At 37.5% G+C, this 5718-nt stretch overlaps 1 protein-coding gene across 3 annotated transcripts in view; it reads right to left on the bottom strand.

Moving 5' to 3' along the window:
- Positions 1–3488, bottom strand: part of ptpn13 (protein tyrosine phosphatase non-receptor type 13) — a gene marked incomplete in the record, with an annotated part of 59280 nt that extends 55792 nt beyond the window's left edge. For 2 of the 3 annotated variants that reach the window (XM_014006475.1, XM_014006477.1), the window contains 1 exon segment: positions 3152–3488. 3 annotated transcript variants of the gene reach the window in all.
- Positions 3489–5718: the final 2230 nt, after the last annotated feature.

Here is a 5718-nt window from a genome sequence, read left to right as displayed (position 1 = left end):
ACCTACAACGGGTCAATTAGTTCTTCAAATGATACTTTAAAGTTAATTTGACAGTTTTGTGATCTTAAAAATGCTAATGTATTGATATTTTTCTAGTTTTGATTTAAGTTTGCTTGTTTAGCGTCGTCACAGTTGCTAGGTGACATGACGTACGCCGGGGTAAGGAGGGGAGGCTAGACCGTCCAAATTCACAGCCTCTTATTTTCCGGTCTTCCCGGTCTACCAAGGACCCGGCCCGCCGCGACCGGGTAGTCTGGGTCCTCCGGAGGACCCGGCCTGTCGTTCTGGACACAGCCCTAGACACTATAATTGCACAAAAAACAGTTTATAAATGCAAAAAAAGTGCATTTAGCATGATATGTCTCCTTTAAGGACTACAATTTAAGGAAGATCAGTTTGTGACTTTGAGATTTATAGCCACTTCCTGTTTGGTGGTGAATGATGGGTGAGGACAGTAAATTGTATAGTGAATGTAAACTGTGCAGTTTGTACATGTACACAAGTATTAGAGTGCCCCCACCAAGCCTTAATGAGCTGAGATTTATAAGTGAATTGAAGCATTTGCCTATTTGTAGCGAAACCAAGTTTGAAGTCGAGCATTTTGACCATTTTTATTCACTGATATTTAGAAATCATGTTGATAGATTTTAAACCTGGCAAGTTAAAATCTCAAGGAAGATTTTTTGCAGTATTTTATATTTTATAATAAAAAAAGATGAAAATCTTGCAGTTGTAATATTGAGTAAGCAGAGCGTTAACTTGAATATATTGAGCAGTGGTTAAACTTGCTGATCCACAACATCGTAGAGACCATAACCTAGTGGTTGCTGGTTTACGTGCTAATACACCAATAAAACAAGGATACAGTGGCATTAAAAGCAGCCTAAACAACTACTTTTACTAGATTTTGACTCAAATTTATATGTATGTGTGTGTATATTCATGGCAAAAATTTAATATTAGAATCCACGTTCTGCATAAACACTGTTGACTTTTCCAACATTCCCTTCAGTGGTTTTATGGTTTTATTAGTGTACATAACTTAACCAGCTCTGATTCACAAACTTCTGAAGCAAATATAGCCTCTATATATCTTTACAGGTAGATGTCAATGTAACTGTAATCTTAAAATGATTACACACCCTCAACTTCAGCAATTTTTTTACAGAGAGGCTGCAGCCTTGTTTCCTGGTTTTCTCAAATAACATTGTCTTGAGTTGTTCACATGATCTGTTTAAAGTGCTTTCAGATTTAATCAGAGTAAAAGGCCATTGACATCAAAGTGAGCAACTCATCTTAAGTGTTTTATTATACAGCTGCTGGTGTAAAACATGGTGCCAAAGAGCAAAATGCCACTATGCTGCTGGGCTGGAACTAAAAGTTGTCAAGTATGTTTTTTACCCTCCAAGGCACTACCAGAACATTTCAGGCCTGTGATGTCAAGTATGCCATCAAAACAACTTGAAGGTTAAAGTTACTGGGGATCATACATTTTCAAGCAGTAACTTAATTGCTTAATGTTTGATGTGTATCATCTTTGTTTGCACTTACATAAATTCACCAATGCGTTTAAAGTTTTTATTGTGTGTTGTCTGCCTGATATACAATGCTTAAGATCAATGTAAAGAGATGGGATAAAACTACCGAATGTTGCTATATTCTTGTGATTTTCTATCCTGTACTTTTTAGTAGCGTAGATTGATGGGCACTGTCTCTCCATGGGTCAAAATTTAACATCAGCAAAGCTCTACATAAAACAAATTATTACATTTTTGCAAAACTGCAGTCATTTTCTCTGTTGGGTAGTAGTTTTCTGTGGAGAAAACAGTAGCAAGAATGTAGCAGTAGTGACTCATGATAATAGGAAAAACCCATAGGCTGGTTTTCATTTCATTTGTTTAGCTGATGTGCTTCTCCCAGATTATATGGAATACTGACTAGCACAACACAGAACCTGGTATCTTCCAGTTAAAAACAGAACGGACTAACAAAACCAGTAAACACCATCCAATGCTTTTACTTTTCAGTGGAAGCGAGCTTTTCCAGGGAAGCAAAGCCATCATCATTTCACTGACTATCAGCCCAGTTTTGCCCTCATTTCTCAATTTGGTCTGGACCTCATCCGCTCCATTTCTGTTAATCACAGGGTTGCTATGAGCACCGTGACATGCACAGCATGGTTTTGCAAAACTTCACTGCAAACCTCCCCTCTTCCCCAACACAGAAACCCAACACACTTTTTCCTCATTTATCTTGCCCGTGATTTTGCTCCCATCACCTCCCTCCCTCCCTCCATCTTGGACCACTTAAGATGATTTCCACACAGAATCACAGTTTACATCTTCAGTGCAGTTACATGGTGACTTTACTAGTACATTCAATGGTAATGAGAAAAGGTGGTCAAACTTATTGGGTGTGAGGACCCCTTATAGGAGGTGAAAATATTCCAGGGACCCCCTCATGCCGATTTAAACCTTTTTACTGCCATTTTAATGCCTAAATTCCATGAGAATCACTGTTTATTTGGTTGAGTAAGTTTATTTGACTGGTGCATTGTTCCCCTTATTCATTTACGAAGTTTTTTTTAATTAAAAACTAAATTAACAGTTTATTACAAATTTTGAGGACCCCCAAGTTATAGCTCGTGGACCTCTGGTGGGTCCTGGAACCCCAGTTTGAGAACCTCTGCTTTACACCATTCCATAAAATGTATAGAACCTTCAGTTACTGAAAGTTTTGTTGACAAAGTAAAATGTGGGTTAAAATATAGTAAATTTTGATTAAAAAAACAGCTTAACAAACGATGCAAGAAGTTGTGGATCTTGAAAACAATTACCCAACACAGTTTCTGTTATTTTTGTGGTATCTCCGCCCTCCTTAAACCAAAAGAAAAATACAGCTAGTGGTCAAACCCCAAAAAAGATGCAATGGACACCTGTAAGTCTGAGCTGTTAATAGTACTGGTACTGGTACTGGTTAGTAGTTTCTCAGCTAGCTAGCTTCCACTCTAATCAACGTTGTCTTAATAAATTAGGTGCCTTTTAAATGGCCCAGCGCCTCAGGTTTCCCAGTTAAAACACTTTTTTTGTTTGTTTGTTTTTTTTCTTTCTTTCTTTAAAACCAACTTTTATCTAGTTCACAAGAAACTTACCAGGTTAGACGAGTTGGAAAATGAACTAAGAGGGGAATGTTTCGTCGAGACTATGAGTGCGCACCCAAACGGCACCAGACGCCATCCCATCCACAAAGCAACATCTTGGATAGTTGGCTACACTGCGAAGCAGGCGGGCAACAGGTTTACCTTTCCGCAGCGCATTCCGCTAAAAGAGTCCGCTGTGCTTTACGAGCCGTCTGTAAAATGAAGGGGGAAATGAAATTTAAAAAAAGAACCCTCTCCTTGCTATGAAGCCAAGTTTAATCGCTCCACCACACTTTTTGAGTTCTCCTCCAGCGAAACCAAGTTCCCATATCTGTGGAGGAGCGGAATAGTCCCGCCCCCTGCTAGCTCGCGTGGGCTTGACTGGGAGTAACCTGACACCTCAGCGCGCTCGATGATTGGCTGGCTTCAGGGGGACTGTCATTCAGTCGTTTCCATGGTCACACACCGAAACGTACCTGAATCATGGAGGCAGACGATGCTAACTCGAGTTAGCTTAAAGCTCACTAAAAACCTACAGAGACCCGGGGGGGGTTTTGATGTCTTTTGCTTTGTCAGTATGTTTTGTCTTTTCTATATTTAATTGCCAGTTTGTTGAAATTATTATTGTTGGATGTAAAGGTAGCACTGACAAACACATTTTAAAATAATGTACTTTCTACTCTCTATGAAGGGATATGACTGATTACAGTATTTATTAAGTACAATCCGCGCTAAATAATAGGCTAATAGTAAAAAAATGGTTAATTTCCACCAGTGATATGTAATATACCCTGTGAATGGGTTGTTGTGAAAACTAAAAAGATGATAATCCTCACATTTAATCAGAGAACAGGAGGGACAGGATGTTCTTTAAATAGCCTGCATATTTGTTCAACCTGTCCTGCCCCTTTACTGTAAAATTAAAGGAAATACTATGGAAATCAAGATAAGACAATACTTGTGGGTTTCCCACATCATCAAACTGAGTCATCTGCAGTCAGGAAGCAATTCACAGCTGAGCACTTCCTCCAATTGGAGGACTTCAAAGCTGCAGTTTTTTTGGTCTATAGTTTGCCATCTAGCGGTCAATATGCGTCATTACAAGCATCAATGTTGGCTTCAAAATGCCTGTGAGTGCAGACAATAGCTTTACTAACTAATGTTTTCATTTAGATTGAAACAGATTAAACAAAAGACAGTTGCACTGCAAGCAAACTCTGACTTATTATTATCCCTGTGCATCGTCATCCACAGGGATAACCTTTATGACCCAACATTGTGCTTGTGGATAAACAATTCAATTCAATATATTGTGGAAAGTTGTCATTTAAGTTCTGTCACCGAAAAGCACTCATCATACCAACATAACTAATTTGTATTTGTTGAAACATTCTTAGCAGTTTCCATTTATGGTTCATTTTATATTTGTCTCTAGGTGACAACAAAGTAACAGGGCACTATGAAGAACAAAAATTAGTTCTTATTATGCTGTAGAATACCAGATATGTAAAATAAATAAAACGTTGGTTGCCACATTTACACTTTATAAGTCCTACTTTTTTGTATTTGAACTGTAGACAATATGTAACGATACCAACTACAAACAATATGATAGTGGAATTTATAGATATTGACTTATGGTGATAAATGATGCTTTGTTGTGAATCAGAAGAGCTGCCTCCCATCAAATGTGAGCTGGCTCCCAATATGTTTTCCTTCCTCTGGCCTTTGATCAATCACATGCAAAGATATAAGACATAACTTAGGTGGGCATATTTAGCTCTTGAGGGCTGTTATCCTGCTTGTTTCCCTTGTTTCTCTGCTCTGCACACCTGATTTGAATGAATGGTTGATTAATCAGCTTCTGCAGGACTTGAAAAAGTAAATCAATCCCCGAATCAGGTGTGTTAGGAGCAGGAAAAACAAGTAAAACATGCATAGCGGCCCTTGAGGGCTAAGTTTGCCCATCCCTGATATATGAAAACAGGGGGGACAGACGTGACAATTAGGAGGAGCAAAGGCTGTGCACACTAAATCTATTTAAAAAATATTAAAATATTAAAAGAAAGAAAGAATACTGGCTTTTGAGACAAAACAAATAGACAACATATGACAATTATAAGGCTTCTTTTAAAAACACTGAATGTGAAATAGTTTTCTAAGCAAAGCATCAGTGTTACAAGTATCTTATCAAAATACATTGGTAAAAGTTGAAGTCTCCTTTAGGAATATTACTTAAATAAAAGTATTAAAGTGTCTAAGTATTAAAAGTAAAAGTATTGCTTTAAATTGAGCAATTAGTCATTTATGCATTTTTTGGGGTGGTCACCTCCTAATAAATGTTATTACAGAAAATCTGTCTTTTTAGAATAATTAATTTATGTTAAATTTAGGATGCACTAGTCTAGCTGTTTCAATTTATACACATGTATCAAGGCTGTTCAAACATTTTCCCCAAAATGAAAATCTATCTGAGGGCTGCGAGCCAAATGCAATAACATATTTCATGAAATACAAATACTATATATAGTATAGTATAGTATAGTATAGTATAGTATAGTATAGTATAGTATAGTATA

The sequence above is a fragment of the Austrofundulus limnaeus genome, unplaced genomic scaffold, assembly GCF_001266775.1.
Source record: "Austrofundulus limnaeus strain Quisiro unplaced genomic scaffold, Austrofundulus_limnaeus-1.0 Scaffold36, whole genome shotgun sequence".
Lineage (NCBI taxonomy): Eukaryota > Metazoa > Chordata > Actinopteri > Cyprinodontiformes > Rivulidae > Austrofundulus > Austrofundulus limnaeus.
Note: the sequence above shows the minus strand (reverse complement) of the source record. Positions and strands in the feature narration are given on the sequence as shown.